Genomic DNA, 22,559 nt, shown 5'->3' with positions numbered 1-22,559 from the left:
CACAGTGCTCCCATAACAGTGCCATCCAGTGCTCCCATAACAGTGCCAACCAGTGCCCCCATAACAGTGCCAACCAGTGCTCCCATAACAGTGCCAACCAGTACTCCCATAACAGTGCCAGCTACAGTGCTCCTATAACAGTGTCATCCAGTGCTCCCTTAACAGTGCCAGCCACAGTGCTCCCATAACAGTGCCAGCCACAGTGCCAGCCACAGTGCTCCCATAACAGTGCCAGCCACAGTGCTCCCATAACAGTGCCAGCCACAGTGCTCCCATTACAGTGCCAGCCACAGTGCTCCCATAACAGTGCCAGCCACAGTGCTCCCATAACAGTGCCATCCAGTGCTCCCATAACAGTGCCAACCAGTGCTCGCATAACAGTGCCATCCAGTGCTCCCTTAACAGTGCCAGCCACAGTGCTCCCATAACAGTGCCAGCCACAGTGCTCCCATAACAGTGCCAGCCTCAGTGCTCCCATAACAGTGCCAGCCACAGTGCTCCCATAACAGTGCCAGCCAGTGCTCCCATAACAGTGTCATCCAGTGCTCCCATAACAGTGCCAACCAGTGCTTCCATAACAGTGCCAACCAGTGCTCCCATAACAGTGCCATCCAGTGCTCCCATAACAGTGCCAGCCACAGTGCTCCCATAACAGTGCCAGCCACAGTGCTCCCATAACAGTGCCAGCCACATTGCTCCCATAACAGTGCCAGCCACAGTGCTCCCATAACAGTGCCAGCCACAGTGCTCCCATAACAGTGCCAGCCACAGTGCTCCCATAACAGTGCCAGCCACAGTGCTCCCATAACAGTGCCAGCCACAGTGCTCCCATAACAGTGTCAGCCACAGTGCTCCCATAACAGTGCCAGCCACAGTGCTCCCATAACAGTGCCAGCCACAGTGCTCCCATAACAGTGCCAGCCACAGTGCTTCCATAACAGTGCCAGCCACAGTGCTCCCATAACAGTGCCAGCCACAGTGCTCCCATAACAGTGCCAGCCACAGTGCTCCCATAACAGTGCCAGCCACAGTGCTCCCATAACAGTGCCAGCCACAGTGCTCCCATAACAGTGCCAGCCACAGTGCTCCCATAACAGTGCCAGCCAGTGCTCCCATAACAGTGCCATCCAGTGCTCCCATAACCATGCCAGCCAGTGCTCCAATAATCATGCCAGCCACAGTACTCCCATAACAGTGCCAACCACAGTCACAGTGATAGCTGCAACAACAGTTCTAGTCAGGTGTAATGGCCCCCATTGAGAGATCTGTAACGGGGACCCCCACCTACCAGGTGCCATTTATAATACTGGTGTCTTCTTATGTGATAGAGGGGCCTTTGCGCCGCCTCAGGCACTGGAACCCAGATACGACTGCTGCCTCTGCACTCCTTAGGGTATGTTCACACGGCCAAATTTCAGACGTATACGAGGCGTATTTTGCCTCGTTTTACGTCTGGAAATACCTCTCAAATACGTCGGCAAACATCTGCCCATTCATTTGAATGGGTTTGCCGACGTACTGTGCAGACGACCTGTTATTTACGCGTCGTCGTTTGACAGCTGTCAAACGACGACGCGTAAAAATACAGCCTCGTCAAAAGAAGTGCAGGACACTTCTTTGGACGTTTTTGGAGCTGTTTTCTCATAGACTTCAATGAAAACAGCTCCAAAAACGGACGTAAAAAACGCCGCGAAAACGGCGTGAAAACGCCGCGAAAAATGCGAGTTGGTAAAAAAACGTCTGAAAAGCAGGGTCTGTTTTCCCTTGAAAACAGCTCTGGATTTTCAGACGTTTTTGTTGACTACGTGTGAACATACCCTTATAGCCAAGTCCCAGTATTCACCCACAACGCTCCAATAATATCTTTCCCACAACAGCACCAGCACAGTGCCCCAATCACAATGAATCTGTGGCCACTCTCACGTAGCAAGAGCTCCTACTCGGCAGGGGCTACGCGGGATTGTGATTGGGCACTTGGGAGGAATGCATTAGGGACAGTCTGAAAAAAGGCTGCTCTAGAAATAGTATTTTATTTATATGTATATATATATATGTATATATATGAATATGAGTTCCTGCATTCTGTTGTTTCTCCACTAGATGCCACTCTAGTTCTGTGTTTTGATTTTGGATTCTTTCAATGTACAAAATGATTGTAGACTTAGGCTTTTTCTTCTTCTACCTCCAGTCCAATCACAGGCTGCAGCGGTCACATGGACTGCCGCGTCATCCAGGGAGGTCGGACTGGATGTCAAGAGAGGGACGCGTCACCAAGACAACGGCCGGGGTACGTATGAACTTTTTTGTACTTTCAAACGCTGCGGAAACTCTGACCGAAAGGGCTGCCCCTTCTCTCTATCCTGATAGAGAGAAGGGACTGCCGATTAGTGCAGAGAAAATGGGTCCGTAAATACGGGTGGGGCCTAAAACAGCAAAATTTCCTGCATTTTTTACTGCAGCAATTCAGTCCACTTTCCGCAGCAGGAATTCACATTCTGCGGTACGAAAAATACATACTGCAGGTGAATTTCTGCTCCAAAATTTTACGCATCGTGAGGATGAGATTACATGTGGACAAATCCTTAACCCTTTCCCGCCGCAGCCCTTTTTCAGATTTTCATTTTCGTTTTTTCCTCCCCACCTTCCAAAAGCCATAACGTCTTTATTTTTCCGTCGATATAGTCCTATGAGGGCTTGATTTTTGCAGGGCGAGTTGTAGTTTATCGTGCCATATAATGTACTTGTAAATGGGAAAAAAAATAATTGTGGGGTAGAAAATTAAAAAAAACTGCGATTCCTCCATTGTTTTTTGTGCGTCGTTTTTACCGAATTCACTGTGCAAATAAAACAACATGTTAACTTTATTCTGTGGGTCAATTCGATTGCGGCATAGCTTAATAGGCGCACAAATATGGTGGACCTGGGGGCCTTCATTAGGCCCCCAGGCAGCCATAGCAACCATCGCTTTCCACGATTGCATTGCGGGGGGCGTGATGAGCTGTTAGTGGGGGTCGCCCCCCTCTTTCTAACGATTTAAATGCTGTGGTCGCTATTGACCGCGGCATTTAACGAGTTAAACAAGCGGGATCGCGCACGAGTGTCATATACAGCCGACACCGGCATCGTATGGAGCGGGTTCACTCCGTGAGCCTGTTCCATACTTCACCTTCCCGACTTTGGCGTATGGATACGTCAAATGTCGGGAAGGGGTTAAACTTCATGTTAGTTCCTGATTTATTTCGTCCTTGTCTACCAAGGTGCCTTCCTGCCGGAACGTATGAGATTCCCATCTTGACAGGGAAGGGTTAAAGAAGTTGTCCAGGATTAGAAAAACATGGCTGCTTTCTTCCAAAAACAGCGCCACACTTGTCCATGGGTCGGGCCTGGTATTGCAGCTCAGCTTCATTGTAGTAAAAGAGGCAGGGCTGCAATAACACACACAACCTGTGGGCAGGTATGGCAGTGGTGCAGCAGAGTCCCCCCCCCCCCCCCCCACTACTGAACATGGATAGAAATGGACTAGAAGAGAGAGCTGAGGTAACAGGTATGACTCAAAAAGTGATCGCAGCATATTCCATGTTAAAGGAATACCCTTATTTTGGAAAACGAGGCGTAAAAGAACGCCCCGTTGGAACAGAACGCCGTATTTCCCATTGAAATCAATGGGCAGATGTTTGCAGGCGTTCTTCCATTTTGTTCAGGCATTTTTCGATGCGTAAACGCCCCAAAATACGCCTAGAAACACTCCGTGTGATCACACCCTGATTGCAGAAGAGGCTGTTCTTCATGAGACAAACCTTAAGGAGGCGCTGTCACCACATTATAAGTGGTCTATCTTGTACATGATGTGATTGGCCACTTGGTCATATAGTAAAACACGCCCAGTTGTCCATTGAGAGACTCATTAGCATAAAGCTAATATAGGTCATAACTCCGTCAAAAATGATCGTTTTTCTAAATAAAAAAACACTGCTGTGATCCACATTACAGCGCCGATCACATCACGTACAATATAGGCCACTTATAACGTGGTGACAGAGCCTCTTTAAGCGCTTTATTTCGGCCTTTCTTCTTGGAGGTTCTCAATTCTCACAAATGAAGGGGTTGTCCTGGTTTTGAGGAAATAAAACAGAGACTGGCGGGAGACCACAGGGTCACCGGCGCTGGAGCAGCGGGGAATTTCCAGGGGACTATGGGCTTTTTTTTATTTTACCATACACGCAGCTGTCCAATTTTTTGGGGTGCATATAAATGTCAGTCATGAGGTGTCGTAAAGAAGAGAAACGTCACAAGTCATTTATTATGTACAATGTTCCTCATGACACTAATAATAAATCTCTTCCAATATCTCCGCTCACTGGTAATGGCAGTTGTAATATTTCCTATACGAGCTCCTGGGTGGCTCATGGCAACGCTGCTCTGTTGTCATGGTTATTACCGGCTTCAGCTGCGGCCTAGTAGAGGACAGCGGGGGATCTCCAGAACGGTGCCATTCAGGTGACATATCGGGGGCAGGTAGAGCGCCATAACTCTGATCAGAAGCCGACATCTCAGTGTTAGAGGGTAAATCAGACGTCCGGTGACTATAACAAGAAGACGCCAGGACATGTCCACAGGGGAGATAATAAAAGCGCTGGATTATGGGGACACTCCTGCAGGAGAGCGGTTTTATCTTATCTGGATCTGAGTGAAGCTGCACAAGGACCTGCGATCCCTCCATTTCTGCAGACGCCGGAGCTTCAGGACCTCCCAGTGACGTCACTATTCAGCAGTTCCATGACTCTGGGGGTGACAATCACTCCATGGAAATGAGGACGAGGGGACGGCAGCAGCGTCCAGACCAGAGGACCGAGCAGCCCCTCCATCAAGTCCTCCCGTGTGACAGACCCTCCTGCTTCTGCATTAGGAGGCAGGAGACGTCAGTACAGCAAACGGCCGAGCCCTGAACAGAAAGACGTCACCCAGATACCGCAGCGGAGGATTCAGGAGCGCTGGGAAGTCTTCATCTGTGCCCGGAGGTTTCCTGTAAGACAGGTGAGAGCGGGGGTGGAGCTTCACACCTGTCCGCCCACTGGTTTACCCACAATTCTCCTTGTCTTTACCCCTCTCATCTGCTCACTTATAGGGTCTATCTGCTTTATACACCCCCTGTCCATATACTCTATTACACCACATGGCCGTCATTACACAGAGCAGCCCCCCCCCCCCCCCCCGCAGCCACGCTGTATATATGTTGTGTATATAATGTTCATATGTCTACAGCTTGTGTGTTAATATAAACATAGAGTGTAATTCCTTTAACTGGTTGCCGACACAGGACGAGTATGCTCGTCCTGAGCGGCGAGCACTTCGCGCATTAGGACGAGCATACTCGTCCTGTGTGAGAGCCGTCCCTGCGCGCGTCTGTGCGCGCGATCGAGAGCGGGGCAACGGCTGTAATACACAGCCACGGCCCCGCTCTGACAGCGGAGAGGAGAGAAACATCTTCTCTCTGCTGTTAACCCTTTGAATGCCGCGATGACAGCTGATCGCGGCGTTCAAGGAGAGGGGACTGCACATTGATCGCGTCACAGAAAATTACTGTGACGCGATCAAAGCCCACAACTCGTATGGCCAGACAGGCCAGGGTCCATTGAAGGACCCCAGGGCTGTCTGAACATATTTCCTGTTGTTAGGGCATACTGCCTGTGTACAATCAGTAACAGGCTAATGTACTGTCATATAGATCTATGCCAGTACATTGCAGTTACAAAATAAAAATCTAAATGATAAATCCCTTTATGGGATTAAAAAAAAAAGTTAAATAAATGTAAAAAAAAAATAATGGTAAATAAATAAATAAAAAGTAAATAAAATACACAGAAACACACATTTTTTATAATAAATCAACTTTTTAAAATATAAGTCCCAAATCATGAAATAATATAGACATATTTGGTATCGCCACGACCGTAACAACCTGTACAACGAATGTATAACATTATTTATCATGATCGGTGTATGGTGTAAAAAAAAAAATATTAAAACTGCTGCACAACTGCTTTTTTTTTGCATTTTAGTCTAATTAAAAATGTATAGAAATTAAACGATAATGTATTTGTACCAAAAAATGGTACGTACATAAAGTACAACTCGTTCCGCAAAAAACAAAGTCTCATACAACTACGTCGTACAAAAAATAAAAGCGTTATGAGCGTCGGGATGCAAAGAGGGAAATGTAAAAAAAATTGCTCTGTCCTCAAGGCCAAAATTGGCCGTGTCCTTAAGGGGTTAATCCGGCATCTAATAATCCAGACACTCTGATAATTCAGCACTTGTTTCTAGCACAGAACTGCAATATAAACCCACAAATCAAGGAGCACTGTGTGTGGGGTCGGTGCTGAGTCGGTGCCATCCCCGGATGTCAGCTGTATCTGACAGCTGACATCCGGCTGTAACGGCGGGACCGAAGTTAACTTCGATCCCCGCCATTAACCCCTTAAATGCAGCCGTCAAAAGCGATGGCTACATTAAAGGTATTTGCATCTCATCGACACCCCAGCAATGAAATCGCTGGGGTGTCGGTGGCTGCAATGGCAACCGGAGGCCTAATAGTGGCCTCCCGGTGTGCCTAGCACGGAAAACTTCCAGCCCCTGCCCGGAGGCGTGGCCTTAAAGGCTTCCGTAGCTGCCGGAAAGATGGCGCCGGCTCAGGAGATGAGCCGGCGCCATCAGCGGTGGATATCAGCTTTATGTTACAGCTGACATCCACATGTAACGGCAGGAACTGGAGCTAGCGCTGATCCCTGCCATTAACCCCTCAGATGCAGCGATCAGATCCGATCGCTGGATCTTTGTGGTTGCTAGCAGATCGGCAGCTGTGCCCTGCAATCGCACAACTGCCGACTGCTACTATGACACCAGGAGACCTAACAATGGCCTCCTGTTTGCCATTACGGAAGCCGATTAGGCCCCGTTCGGAGGTGAAGCCTAATCGGCTTGCTGTCAGTGAATGACTGACAGATCTAATACATTGCACTACGTAGGTAGTGCAATGTATTAGAAAAAAAAAATCTGACAGTTGGACCTTCAAGTCCCCTATTGGGACTAAAGTAAAGTGTAAAAAAATGTGAAAAAAAAGTTGTACAAAATATAATAAAAGTTTTAAGTAATAAAATAAAACACAATCGCCCTTTTTCCCTTATCAAGTCCTTTATTATTGAAAAAAATAAATAAAGCATACATATTTGGTTCTCACAACTTGGCGACAGAAAAAATACATTCTTTTTACAAAAGCAATTTTATTGTGCAAAAAGTTGTAAAACATAAAAAAGTGCCATAAATTAGGTATCGCCGGAATCGTACCGACCCGCAGAATAAAGTTAACATGTAATTGATAACGCATGGTGAACACTGTATAAAAAAAACCCTAAAAAAAACTATGGCAGAATTGCTGTTTTTTGGTCACCTTGCCTCTCAAAAAATAGGATAAAAGGTGATCAAAAAGTCGCATGTACCCCAAAATGGTACCAATAATAACTACAGCTTGTCCCTCAAAAAAACAGCCCTCATACCGCTACGTCTATGAAAAAATCTAATTAGTTATGGCTCCAATAAGTCAGGAAATAAAAACATGCAGTTGTGCCGGCCCGAGGGGAACATTTCCTCTGTTTCAAGATACGATTTATCAGGGCCCTCAAATTATTGAACCATGAAGGGGGAGCCCAAACATATCTGCTGGAAGCGAGGGTGCCCATATTATACCAGGACAACAATGCCCAGCAAAATTCCACAAACTGCAAAGGTGCGGAGTGTGGACCAAAGGGGGATAAGAAAGGACGCCATATATCAGTGAGACACCGGCCTGTGCAGAAAGGATTGCTTCACAGCGTAAAACACATCTATGGATCATTTTATTGTTTTTTTACCCCATTATTATGCCACCTGACTATGCCCCTGATGTACTCTGCCCAGCTTACATGTACCCCCACATTATAAATGGAAACACCAGCAATAATCAAACAAATCTACTACCAAGCAAAATCTACGCTTCAAAAGCCAAATGGCGCTCCCACCCATCTGAGCCCTACAGTGTGCCCAAACAGCAGTTTACTTCCACAAATATGGCGCCGCCATACCCGGGAGAACCCTTTTAACAATTTTTGGGATGTGTGTCTACAGTGGCATAAGCTGGGCACGACATACTTGCCACTGAATTTTTACTTTGCACCATACGCAGCGCATTTATTTATGGAAAAAACCTGTGGGGTGAAAATGCTCACTACACCCCTTACTAAATGCCTCGAGGGGTGTAGTTTCTAAAATGGGGTCACTTCTGGGGGGTTTATTTTATTATTTCCCATCTGAGCCTCTGCAATTGTGAACCAATTCTGTGTAAATCGCCAAATTAGTCCTCAATTTCGCATGGTACTCTGTCAACGAGCCCTGTCAAATGTCCAGGCAAAAGATTAGGGCCCAATGTAGGGTGATTCTAAAACCGGGAAACACAGCATAATAATTAGAGCGCTGTCTTGTCATGGTGGCACAAGCTGGGCACCACATATTGGCATATCTATGGAAAAAAATCCCATTTTCACTCTGCAATATGGAGTGCACATTAATTTATGCAAAACAGCTGCAGAGTTAACATGCTCACTACACCACTAGGTAAATGCATTGAGGGGTGTAGTTTCCAAAATGGGGATCACTTTTGGGGGGTTTCCACTGTTTTAGTCCCACAGGGGTTTTGCAAATGCGACATAGCGACCAGAAACCAATCCAGCAAAATCTATACTCCGAAAGCTAAATTGCGCTCCTTCCCTTCTGAGCCCTGCTGTGTGCCCAAAAATGAGTTTAAAACCACATATGGGGTATTGCCGTAGTCGGGAGAAATTGCTTAACAAAGGTTTGGGTTCTTTTTCTGCTTTATTTTTTGAGAAAATGAAATTTTTTGAGCTAAAGCTACGTCTTATTGGGAAAAAAAATGTAATTTTTATTTTCACTGCCCAATTCAAATAAAATCTATGAAACAGCTGTGGGGTCAAAATGCTCACTACACCCCTAGATTAATTCCTGAAGGGGTGTAGTATCACAAATGGAGTCACTTTTGGGTAGTTTCCACTGTACTGGTACCTTAGGGGCTTTGCAAAAGTGACATGGTGTCAAGAAACCGATCCAGCAAAATCTGGGCTCCAAAAGCAAAATGCCGCTCCTTCTCTTCTGCTCCTTGCCATGTGCCCAAACAGCAGTTTATGACCACAAATGGGGTATTGCCGTACTCAGGAGAAATTGCTTTACAAATATTGGGGTGTTCTTTTTTTCCTTTATTTGTTGAGAAAATTAAAAATTTTGACCTAAAGCTACATCTTATTGATGAAAAAGGATTGTTTTTATTTTCACTGCCCAATTCTAATAAATTCTATGAAACACATGTGGGGTCAAAATGATCATCACACACGTAGATCTTCAAGGGGTGTAGTTTCCAAGATGGGGTCACTGTTTTGGCGTTTTCATTGTTTTGTCCCCTCAGGGGCTCTGCAAATGTGACATGGCCTCCGCAAACCATTCCTGCTAAATTTGAGCTCCAAAAGCCAAATGGAGCTCTTTCCCTTCTAAGCCCTGCCGTGTGTCCAAACAGCTGTTTATTGCCACATGTGGGGTACTGTTTTACTCGGGAGAAATTGCTTTACAAATTTTGCGGTGCTTTTTCTCCTTTAATACTTGTGGAAATGAGAAAAAATTAGCTAAACCTACATTTTCTTTGAAAGAATGTAGATTTTCATTTTCACGGCCTACTTCCAATAATTTCTGCAAAAAACCTGCAGTGTCAAAATGCTCACTATACCCCTATATAATTTCCTCAAGGGGTGCAGTTTCCAAAATGGGGCCACTTGTGGGGGGTTTCCACTGTTTTGGTCCCTCAGGGGCTCTGCAAATGTGACATGGCCTCCGCAAACCATTCCTGCTAAATTTGAGCTCCAAAAGTCAAATAGCGCTCTTTCCCTTCTAAGCCCTGCCGTGTGTACAAACAGACGTTTATGACCACATGTGGAGTATTCTTTTACTCGGGAGAAATCGCTCTACAAATGTTGCGGTGCTTTTTCTCCTTTAGTCCTTTTGGAAATAAAAACAAATTAGCTAAACCTACATTTTAGTTGAAAGAATGTAGATTTTCATTTTCACAGCCTACTTCCAAAAAATTTCTGCAAAAAACTGTCCGGTCAAAATGCTCACTATACCCCTAAATAAATTCCTTTGAGGGGTGTAGTTTCCCAAATGAGGTCACTTTTGGGGGGTTTCCACTGTTTTGGTACCACAAGAGCCCTTCAAAACTGACATGAAGCCTAAAATATATTCTAATAAAAAGGAGGCCCAAAATCCTCTAGGTGCTCCTTTACTTCTGAGGCCGGTGCTTCAGTCCATTAGCACACTAGGACCACATTTGAGATATTTCCTAAAACTGCAGAACCTGGGCAATAAATATTGAGTTGCGTTTCTCTGGTTAAACTTTGTGTTACAAAAAAAATGGATTAAAAATTAATTTCTGCAACAACAAAAAATTTAGTTTGTAAATTTCACCTCTAGTTTGGTTTAATTCCTGTGAAACGTCTAAAGGGTTAAGAAACTTTCTGAATGCTGTTTTGAATACTTTGAGGGATGAAGTTTTTAAAATGGGGTGACTTTTTGGGGGTTTCCAAGATCTAAGGACCTCAAAGCCGCTTCACAACTGAACTGGCCCCTGTAAAAATAGCCTTTTGAAATTTTCTTGAAAATGTGAGAAATTTCTGCTAAAGTTCAAAGTCTTATAATGTCCTAGAAAAATAAAAGGATGTTCAAAAAACGAGGCCAATCTAAAGTAGACAAATGGGGGATGTTAATTAGCAATAATTGTGTGTTATAACTGCCTGTCTTACAAGCAGATACATTTAAATTTAGAAAAATGCTAATTTTTGCAATGTTTCGTTACATTTTGGTGTTTTTCACATTTAAATACTGTATGTATCGAGCAAATTTTGCCAGTAACATAAAGTCCAAAGTGTCATGAGAAAACAATCTCAGAATCGCTTGAATAGGTTAAAGCATTCCGAAGTTATTACCACATAAAGGGAAACATGTCAGATTTGAAAAATGAGGCTCTGTCAGGAAGGTCAAAAGTGGCTAAAGAGGGAAGGGGTTAATATTATGTGTGATGTACTGGGAAGCTGGAATTTTTTTTTTAGAATGGAGTGGAATTGGAAAAAAACAGCAGGCCGGCATTTTCTTATGGATTTCGTTTTTACGGTGTTCACTGTACAGTGAAAGTGACGTGTTACCTTTATTCTGAGGGTCAGTACGATCGCGGTGATACCAAATTCATATAGTTTTTGTTATGTTTTATTACCTTTAAAAAAACGACAAAGTTTGAAAAAAATATTTGCACCATATTGTGACCCCCATAATAACGTATTTATATTTCTGTGTACAGGGCTGTGTAAGGCGTCTTTTTGTACGTGGAAAGATGTGGTTTTTACTGATACCATTTTGGGGAATATCGGGCATTTCAAACACTTCATTAAATTTTGCGGGTGGTTGTAGTGGCAAAAAAATAGCGATTCAGACATTTTATTTTTTTCACGCTACGGTGTTCACCATATTGGATAAATATTTTTATATTATTATAGTTTGGGTATTTTCGGACGCAGGGATACCTAATGTGTTTATGTTTATTTTTATATTGTGATCTAGGGAATTATTTTTATTGTTTTTTAGCCCCTCTAGGGGATTTGTACCTGCGATCATTGGATCGCTTGTGCCATAGACTGCAATATCACAGTATTGCAGTCTATGGTGAAATCAGTACTTTGTTATTGAGACCTGCCACAGGCAGGTCCTAATAGCAATCTTCCTATAGCAGGGCTGGGAGCGTTCACAAGGCGGCCAGCTGCTAGAGGAACACACCGGCTCCCACCATCTTGCCGCGTGTGAGCCGGTGTTACACAGCAGAGACCCAGCGGCTATGACGCCCGCTCTGCTTCTGAGCTGGCGCCATATTTAAATACCCATTCCTTTACATAAATAGCCAGTGCAGCGACAGGAAAGGGTTAACAGGAAATAACTCAGAAGCAAAACGTTCTTCTTTTCTGCCTCCCTTCAGCCCCCGTAGCATTGATTTTATCATATCTCTATATAAATAGTAAATCTGTCTAGTTATGAAGTGATATGTCACCTGACCATACTGTAGCGTTACATTACTAAGCAGTCTTGCCATTCAGGAGTGTGGACAATTTGGGTGATAACAGTTGTCTGGGTTTTCTCTGGGCAGATATACAGAAGTGTCCTTCCTTAAAGAGGCTCTGTCACCAGATTTTGCAACCCCTATCTGCTATTGCAGCAGATCGGCGCTGCAATGTAGATTACAGTAACGTTTTTATTTTTTTTAAAACGAGCATTTTTGGCCAAGTTATGACCATTTTTGTATTTATGCAAATGAGGCTTGCAAAAGTACAACTGGGCGTGTTTACAGTAAAAGTACAACTGGGCGTGTATTGTGTGTTACATCTGGGCGTTTTTACTTCTTTTACTAGCTGGGCGTTAGGAATGGGAGTGTATGATGCTGACGAATCAGCATCATCCACTTCTCTTCGTTACCACCCAGCTTCTGGCAGTGCAGACACACAGCGTGTTCTCGAGAGATCACGCTGTGACGTCACTCACTTCCTGCCCCAGGTCCTGCATCGTGTCGGCCACATCGGCACCAGAGGCTACAGTTGATTCTGCAGCAGCATCAGCGTTTGCAGGTAAGTAGCTACATCGACTTACCTGCAGACGCCGATGCTGCTGCAGAATCAACTGTAGCCTCTGGTGCCGATGTGTCCTCGCTCGTCCGACACGATGCAGGACCTGGGGCAGGAAGTGAGTGACGTCACAGCGTGATCTCTCGAGAACACGCTGTGTCTTCACTGCCAGAAGCTGGGTGTTGTGAAGAGAAGTGGATGATACTTCTCGTCAGAACGCCCAGCTAGTAAAAGTAGTAAACACGCCCCGATGTAACACACATAATACACGCCCAGTTGTACTTTTACTGTAAACACGCCCAGTTGGACTTTAGAAAGCCTCATTTGCATAAATACAAAAGTGGTCATAACTTGGTCAAAAATGCTCGTTTTTTAAAAATAAAAACGTTACTGTAATCTACATTGCAGCGCCGATCTGCTGCAATAGCAGATAGGGATTGCAAAATCTGGTGACAGAGCCTCTTTAACTTATGTCTTCGGCCCCATGCAAACGACCGTATTTTTCATCCGTAATTACGGACCCATTCATTTCTATTGGCCACGGACACCTTTCTGTATTTTTGCTGAAAAAATGATAGAACCTGCCACTCTCCCATAGAAGCCTATGGGCGCTTCCGTATATATGGACGGCTACGGATGTGTATGCATAAACCATCCGTATTTACAGAAGCGTTGCTAAGCAACATGTTAGTGACATCATTTGCAGCCTCCCTTTTTTTTTACGTATACGTATATACGGATCAAATACGGATGCACTATAGACCGTATTTGCGGATATCGTTCCATATATATACGGATGACTACGGATTCGTATTTACCGACAGTATTTACGGATAGATGAAAATACGGTCATGTGCATGGGGCCTAAGCCGAGATATATGGCGCGAGATGTTAAACGAAGATGTAAAAGAAAGTATTTACTCCGACGGATGCCATATGTCGCCCATAGACTCCCATGTTAAAAACAAGTGTATGTTGCTTTTTTTTGCTAGATGGCACGAGATTGTATTGAATTGGTATTATGATACATTGTATAACTTGATGCAAGTTAAGGGTTAACACATCTGTAAGGCCCAGTTCACACAAAGTTTTTTTATGCGGAAACCGTATCAGATTTAGTGTAAAAAAAAGTCCCAAACCACCTCCCATTGATTTCAATGGGAGGCGGAGGCGTTTTTTTCCGCGGCGGCTTTCAGCCGCTTGTGTTACAAAAAAGCGGCATACTCTTTCTTTCCGCCGTTTTTTACCCGAAAAATGCAGCGAAAAAGGCCACGAAAATAGCGGCAAGAATTTGCAGGCAGATTTTCCATTCCTGAATGAATTTTGAGGCAGATTTTTCTGCCTGCAAAAAAACTCTGTGTAAACGGGGTCTAACTGAGAATTATTATTTTTATTTACAATCTATTTACTGTTTTTTCTTCCCTTTTTAGAGATGACGTGTCTTCATATGATGTCATCAGTCCTACTCCTATGTGGTGAACAGGTAAGTTACAAGAGGTAGGTGACTATTTAATATGAATGTATTGTCTGCGTTATTCACATAGAGTATATATGTATACTGCTACACATGGCCGGACGTGTTGCACCCATAAAATGGCGTAATCAGGAAAGATTGGTGACATATTTAGGAATGAATGACTCTCTTTTATGGACAGTTGTAGACACATGAAGGATTTTTGTGGGAATGATCTTCTACATGGGGAATAATGCCGGGGTTGCAGATATCTTGTAATGTCTGCCCCTTACATGAAGAGAGTCTCTATAGTGAGACATATGAGAATGCGTGTACGATTGGGAGCAGATCCCATCTACAGCCCCCATATCCTTCCAAATCACTTTACTGCATCATGGGAAATACCTATTTTTGTTGGCAGCTTTGCCCATGAAGGAACTTTATGCTTTAGGTTGGGGCTACATGGGAATTTCTAATCATGTGCAACACAAATGACTACTAGTACTACAGGGGCTCAGCAAATGTGACATGGCGCCCAGAAACCATTCCAAAATCCAAATGGTGCTCCTTCCATTCTGATCCCTACCGTGTGTCCAAACAGATGTTTATGACCACATGTGGGGTATTGTTTTACTCGGGAGAAATTGCTTTACAAATGCTTTTTCTCCTTAAGTCCTTGTGGAAATGAAAAAAAATTAGCTAAACCTACATTTTCTTTGAAAAAATGTAGATTTTCATTTTTACGGCCTACTTCCAATAAGTTCTGTAAAACGCCTGTAGGGTCAAACTGCTCACTGTACCCCTAGATAATTTCCTCATGGGGTGTAGTTTCCAAAATGGGGTCACTTGTTGGGGGTTTCCACTGTTTTGTCCCCTCAGGGGCTTTGCAAATGCAACATGGCCTCCGCAAACCATTCCTGTTAAATTTGAGTTCCAAAAGCCAAATGGCGCTCTTTCCCTTCTCAGCCTCGCCGTGTGTCCAAACAGCCATTTATTACCACATGTGGGGTACTGTTTTACTCGGGAGAAATTTCTTTACAAATTTTATGGTGCTTTTTCTCCTTTGTCCTTGTGGAAATGAAAAAAAAATAGCTAAGCCTACATTTTATTTAAAAAAAATTCGATTTTCATTTACACAGCCTACTTCCAAAAATGTCTGCAAAAAACCTGTGGGGTCAAAATGCTCACTATACCCCTAGATAATTTCCTCATGGGGTGTAGTTTCCAAAATGGGGTCACTTGTTGGGGGTTTCCACTGTTTTGTCCCCTCAGGGGCTTTGCAATTGAGACATGGCCTCCGCAAACCATTCCTGCTAAATTTGAGCTCCAAGAGCCAAATGGCGCTCTTTCCCTTCTCAGCCCTGCCGTGTGTCCAAACAACCGTTTATTACCACATGTGGGGTATTGTTTTACTCGGGAGAAATTGCTCCACAAATGTTGTGGTAAAAAATGTAGATTTTAATTTTCATGGCTTAGTTCCAAAAATGTTTGCAAAAAAACTGGCGGCTCAAAATGCTTGCTAAACCCCTAAATAAATTCCTTGAGGGGTGTAGTTTCCCAAATGGGGTCACTTTTGGGGAGTTTCCACTGTTTTAGTTCCACAAGACCTCTTCAAAGCTGACATGGTGCCTAAAATATATTCTAATAAAAAGGAGGCCCAAAATCCACTAGGTGCTAATTTGCTTCTGAGGCCGGTGCTTCAGTCCTTTATCACACTAGAGCTACATGTGGGATATTTCCTAAAACTGCAGAACCTGGGAAATAAATATTAAGTTGTATTTCTCTGGTAAAACCTTCTGTGGTACAAAAAAAATGGATTCAAATTGAATTTCTGGAAAAAAATAATGAACTTTGTAAATTTCACCTCTAGTTTGCCTTAATTCCTGCGAAATGTCTAAAGGGTTAAGAAACTTTCTAAATGCTGTTTTGAATACTTTGAGGGGTGCAGTTTTTAAAATGGGGTGACTTATTGGGGGTTTCTAATATATAAGGACCTCAAAGCCACTTCACAGCTGAACTGGCCCCTGTAAAAATAGCCTTTTGAAATTTTCTTGAAAATGTGAGAAATTGCTGCTAAGTTTCTAAGCCTTGTAACGTCCTAGAAAAATAAAAGGATTTTCAAAAACAGAGGCCAATCTAAAGTAGACATATGGGGGATGTTAATTAGCAACATTTTTGTGTGTTATAACTGCCTGTCTTACAAGCAGATACATTCAAATTGAGAAAAATGCACATTTTGGTGTTTTTCACAATTAAATACTGAATGTATCGGGGAAATTTTGCCAGTAACATAAAGTCCAATGTGTCACGAGAAAACAACCTCAGAATCGCTTGGATAGGTAAAAGCATTCTGGAGTTATTACCACATAATTGAAACATGTCAGCTTTGAAAAATGAGGCTCTGTCAGGAAGGTCAAAAGTGGCCACAGCGGGAGGGGGTTAAAGAGGCTCTGTCACCACATTATAAGTGCCCAATCTCATACATTAGGAGATCGGCGCTGTAATGTAGGTGACAGTAATGCTTTCTATTTTTAAAAAAACGATCTATTTTCACCACTTTATTAGCGATTTTAGATTTATGCTAATGAGTGTCTTAATGCCCAAGTGGGCGTGTTTTTACTTCAGACCAAGTGGGCGTTGTACAGAGGAGTGTATGACGCTGACCAATCAGCGTCATGCACTCCTCTCCATTCATTTAGGCAGCGCATAGGGATCCTTTTAGATCGCTATGTGCTGTCTTATACTAACACATTAACAATACCGAAGACAGTTTTGACAGTGAATAGACATTCCACGGGATGTCTATTCACAATCCCTGCACTTCGTTAATGTGTCTATGGTAGTTACAGTAGAGCACAGCGTAATCTCGCGAGATTACGCTGTAGATGAAAGGTTACAACGAGATGTTGCCCTAGAAAAGGGCCAAAACAAAGAGAGCCCTAAAGAGGCCAAATAAATGGTACCCAAATGAGGACCATAGAAATGGTTCCTGAGTAAGAACTATATAAATAGTGGCCGAGGACCACTGAAATGGTGCCTGCGTGTGGCCAAAAACAGATGATGCCCTAGAAAAGGGCCAAAACAAAGAGAGCCCTAGAGAGGCCAAATAAATGGTACCTAGATGGAGACCATAGAAATGGTTCCCGAGTAAGGACTATATAAATAGTGCCCGAGGACCACTGAAATGGTGCCTGCGTGTGGCCAAAAACAGATGCCCTAGAAAAGGGTCAAAACAAATAGAGCCCTAAAGAGGCCAAAATAAATGGTACCCAAATGAGGACCATAGAAATGGTGCCCGAGAAAGGACCATATAAATAGTGCCCGAGGACCACTGAAATGGTGCCTGCGTGTGGCCAAAAACAGATGATGCCCTAGAAAAGGGCCAAAACAAAGAGAGCCCTAAAGAGGCCAAATAAATGGTACCTAGATGAAGACCATAGAAATGGTTCCTGAGTAAGGACTATATAAATAGTGCCCGAGGACCACTGAAATGGTGCCTGCGTGTGGCCAAAAACAGATGCCCTAGAAAAGGGTCAAAACAAATAGAGCCCTAAAGAGGCCAAAATAAATGGTACCCAAATGAGGACCATAGAAATGGTGCCCGAGAAAGGACCATATAAATAGTGCCCGAGAACCACTGAAATCGTGCCTGCGTGTGGCCAAAAACAGATGCCCTAGAAAAGGGTCAAAACAAATAGAGCCCTAAAGAGGCCAAAATAAATGGTACCCAAATGAGGACCATAGAAATGGTGCCCGAGAAAGGACTATATAAATAGTGCCCGAGGACCACTGAAATGGTGCCTGCGTGTGGCCAAAAACAGATGATGCCCTAGAAAAGGGCCAAAACAAAGAGAGCCCTAAAGAGGCCAAATAAATGGTACCTAGATGAAGACCATAGAAATGGTTCCTGAGAAAGGACTATATAAATAGTGCCCGAGGACCACTGAAATGGTGCCTGCGTGTGGCCAAAAACAGATGCCCTAGAAAAGGGTCAAAACAAATAGAGCCCTAAAGAGGCCAAAATAAATGGTACCCAAATGAGGACCATAGAAATGGTGCCCGAGAAAGGACCATATAAATAGTGCCCGAGGACCACTGAAATGGTGCCTGCCTGTGGCCAAAAACAGATGATGCCCTAGAAAAGGGCCAAAACAAAGAGAGCCCTAAAGAGGCAAAATAAATGGTACCTAGATGAAGACCATAGAAATGGTTCCCGAGTAAGGACTATATAAATAGTGCCCGAGGACCACTGAAATGGTGCCTGCGTGGGGCTAAAAACAGATGCCCTAGAAAAGGGTCAGAGCACATAGAGCCCTAAAGAGGCTAAAATAAATGGTAATGGATGAGTATAATATAGTGAGTGTGGGTAGGTTTGTGTAAAATGGAAGTGTGTTATTTAGTGAGTGCAAAGAAGTATATAATAGATGAGTGTAAATTAGTGAGTTTGGGTAGGTAGGTATATAATCGATGAGTGTAATATAGTGAGTGCAGATAGGTAGGTATATATTGGATGAGTGTAATATAGTGAGTGCAGATCGGTAGGTATATAATGGATGAGTGTTATATAGTGAGTGCAGGTAGGAAGGTAGGTATGTAATGGATGTGTGCAATATAGTAAGTGTGGGTTAGTAGGTGTATGTCACGTAGTGATGGAGGTATGTGGTGGTGGCCAGGAGCCAGAGGACGTCATGTAGAGGTAAGTATATGGCAGCCGCAGAGAGCCTTATGCCCCCTCTTTTTAGCCTTGTGGGGAAAGTGAAGACAACATTTCCAGAGGAGAGATGAAGCATGATCATTTTCCTCAGGTTCCCAACATTTCTCCTCAGACCAAAGATTTTCTAATTGACCAGGTACCGGAGCTTCCCTCTGGACCTCTTGGTGCCCAGAATCCCGTTGACTTCATACTCTCTATCAGGAGTGGAGGAAGCAGGAGAACGAGGAAACTTCTTGGATAAGTGATTCCGGAACAGAGACTTGGGAAGAGGCACATGAAAACATTTGGGAGTTTTCAAAGACTGTGGGAGTCGGAGCTTGTAGAAAACCAAGGATCCAATTTAAAACAGTGGGTCCTCAAACAAATGTACTTGGTGGATAACTAGACCTTGTCTCCTGGGTGGAATTGTGGAGGAACTCTATACTTCTTGTATGCATTTCCCTTCAATCGGCCTACTCCTTTACTTATAGACTCCTTGGCCTCCTGCCCTCTATGCAAGAATTGAGTGAAACTGGCTGCTGGAACTTTGGACAGTGTTGGAACTGGCAGAGGGATTCTTGGATGCTGTCCATAAATCAAGAAAAAAGGTGTGAATTCCCAGGTGTAGTTATTATAAGCAAACTCTGCCCACGGAAGGAGACTAGTCCAGTCATCTTGAAGTGCGGACACAAAATTGCTGAAAAAGTTTTCCAAAACCTGGTTGAACCATTCCAATTCTCCATTAGATTAATGGTGGTAGGCGGAAAGAAAATCCAACTTAACTTCAAACAACTTGCAGAGTGGCCTTTAGAACTTTGAAGTAAATTTCACTCCTCTATCGAACACGATATGCTTAGGGAGTCATCGCAGACGAAAAATGTGTTTACTGAAGAGATTAGACAGACGTTTAGCAGAAGAAAGGCCGGTCAGAGGAATAAAGTGTGCCATCTTCAAAAAACAGTCAACTACGAACCAGATTACAGTACAACCAGAGCAACTTGGTAAGCCAAGTCCAACCTGCTTGATGAGGGTTTAGTTTATATGCCGTTTGCAGATACAATACATTTTTGTGGTCGGTGTAGACAGTGATGGCATAATGAGCACCTTCTAGCAAACGTCTCCATTCTTCGAGAGCTAATTTTATGGCCAAGAGTTCCTGATCTCCAATGCCATCATTTTTCTGGGTAGGGGACAAGGCATTGGAGAAGAATCCACAGGAAAGCGTTTTTGCTTTATAATTTTTTTGAAAAAGAACAGCACGCACTCCTTACCGATGAGACCTGCTTCTCCAAGATGGAGGTTTTACTGTAGTCCGGTCCATGGAGAACTAAGGCAGAGGAGAATGCCTGTTTAAGGCTGAGGAAAGCAGAAACAGCTTTAGAAGTCCGAATTTTGGCAATGAAACCCATTTTGGTGATAGCAGAGATGGGTGCCACCAGGTAAGAAAATTTAGGAATTAATTGTCGATCATAATTAGTAACTTCAGGAAGTCGTTGTATGGCTTTGAGTCCATGGGGACTAGACAATTTAAGTACTGCTGGATCTATTTGAATTCCTTGATCAGAGATATATCCTACAAAAGACAGTCTGGATCACTCAAAAAGCAATTTTTTAAGCTTGGCATATAGATGATTCTCTGTAAGTCGGTGCAGAACAAGACTCTATTGCTTGCGATGAGTATAGTGGTCTAGGGAGAAAACAAAAATGGCATCCAAATATAACAAAACACAGCCGTATAATAGATCTTGCAAAATGTCGTTAACTTGTTCTTGAAAGACAGCCGGGGGATTTCTGAGACCAAAAGGCACAATTAGATATTCATGGTTTCCATCTCTAGTGTTAAACATGATTTTTCCCTCATTCCCTTCACAGATGTGAATCAAATTGTAAGTACCACGTAAGTCTAGCTTGGTGAAAATCTTAGCACCTTGCAGTCAGTCAAAGAGCTTGGAAATGAACGTGTTTTTTTTTTTATCGTGATTTCATTAAGACCTCGGTAGTTAATACAGGGCCTGTTCATCCTTGATGCGGTCTGCCAGACCTTTCCAAAACATAGCGACAAGAGAATCAATGTTCCACTGTAACTCTGTGGATAATGTGCAAAACTGGATGGCATATTGTCCTACTGGAGTAGTGACGAAGAAGCAGATGATGACTTTTTTAAAAGTCGTGAAAAATTCTTGGATAACAAAGATGATGGGTTTTTCCTTTTCCATAGAGGTGAAGCCCAGGCCTGCGCCTCACCAGACAGTAGAGACAAGATGTTGGCTACCTTAGCGTGGTCGGAAGCTAATTGCTGCGCTACTAGCTCAAAACGGATTGTGCATTGATTTAATCCTCTACAAGGCTTGGAGTCGCCTTTGTAAGATGGAGGAGTTGTAGATGCAATCCAGGACTGAAGGCAGCAAATTGAGGAGGTGGCGATTGCGCCCCAGCAGCAGATAAAACACTTAAATGTGAAGAAACATTTTGTAATAACTGATACAATTGATACTAGCGGACACGTTGCCTGAAATGGTGTCGAAAGTTCTCTAGGATCTGGTTGACCCTCTCCACTTGGCCATTGAACTGTGGATGGTATTCAGAAGAAAGATCTGACTTGACTTCCAGCAGGCCACACAGAGCTCTCCAAAATCTTTAGGTGAACTGTACACCGTGGCCTGAAACAATATGATGGGAAAGAACATGCAGGCGAAATATATGCTGTATAAAGAGACCGGCAAGATGAGGAGCAGAAGGCAAACAAGACAAAAGACCAAAATGTGCCATTTTAAATAAGCGATCTACCACCGGCCAGATGGTATTGCATTTGGATGAAAGGAGTAGATCCCTCACAATGTCCATCGCAATATGTTGCCACAGAGAATCAGGGACTGGAAGAGGTAGAAGAAGACCAGATGGTCTGGACTTGGAGGTTTTGTTCTGGGAGCAGAAGGAACAGGAAGCCACATAGTCCTGAACATCCTGGACCATGGCTGGCTACCAAAATTGATGAGAAATGAGCTCTCTGGTTTTACGCACTCCTGCGTGACCGGCCAGTTTAGGGTTATGTCCCCAGGAAAGCACTGTCCTTCTTCTGGCTGAGGGAACAAAGGTTTTACGATGATGGATATCCTTCAGTAGGACCGGAGCCACCAGAATGATGCGAGAAGGATCGATATAATATGTTTCACTTGATCAGAGTCATCAAATCACCGAGACAGATTCTGATATTACATCGCTGAAAGGTTTGGCCTCAGCTTACTTGTCCTTAAACACCCACAGCTCATTTCTCAAATTGAAATACATGTCTCAGTGGGAGACGGATATGGGTCGGGAGTTCTCGGAGGAGGACTGGAGGGCTGCTTTACATCACTCACATAGGATATCCAAATGTGTCAATCATATAGAAGCCGTTAGGAAAATTCAGTTTCGTTGGTACCTCACACCTGTTACAACATATGCAAGCCAGGGCTTCTCCTTTGTGTTGGAGGGAATGTGGAGCAAGGGGCACATTATTTCATCTATGGTGGACATGTAAATCAGTCTACCCATTCTGGAAGCTTATCTTCCGCTACATATCAGAATTAATGGGAGCAGAACTTTTACCTTCCCCTGCATTGGCTTTAACTGATATGCAGATGGATGAGATCCCTTTAGAATATAGGTGGCCAATAAGCCA

Source organism: Rhinoderma darwinii, unplaced genomic scaffold (assembly GCF_050947455.1).
Source record: "Rhinoderma darwinii isolate aRhiDar2 unplaced genomic scaffold, aRhiDar2.hap1 Scaffold_47, whole genome shotgun sequence".
Taxonomy (NCBI): Eukaryota; Metazoa; Chordata; class Amphibia; order Anura; family Rhinodermatidae; genus Rhinoderma; species Rhinoderma darwinii.
This window is presented reverse-complemented; position numbering follows the sequence as displayed.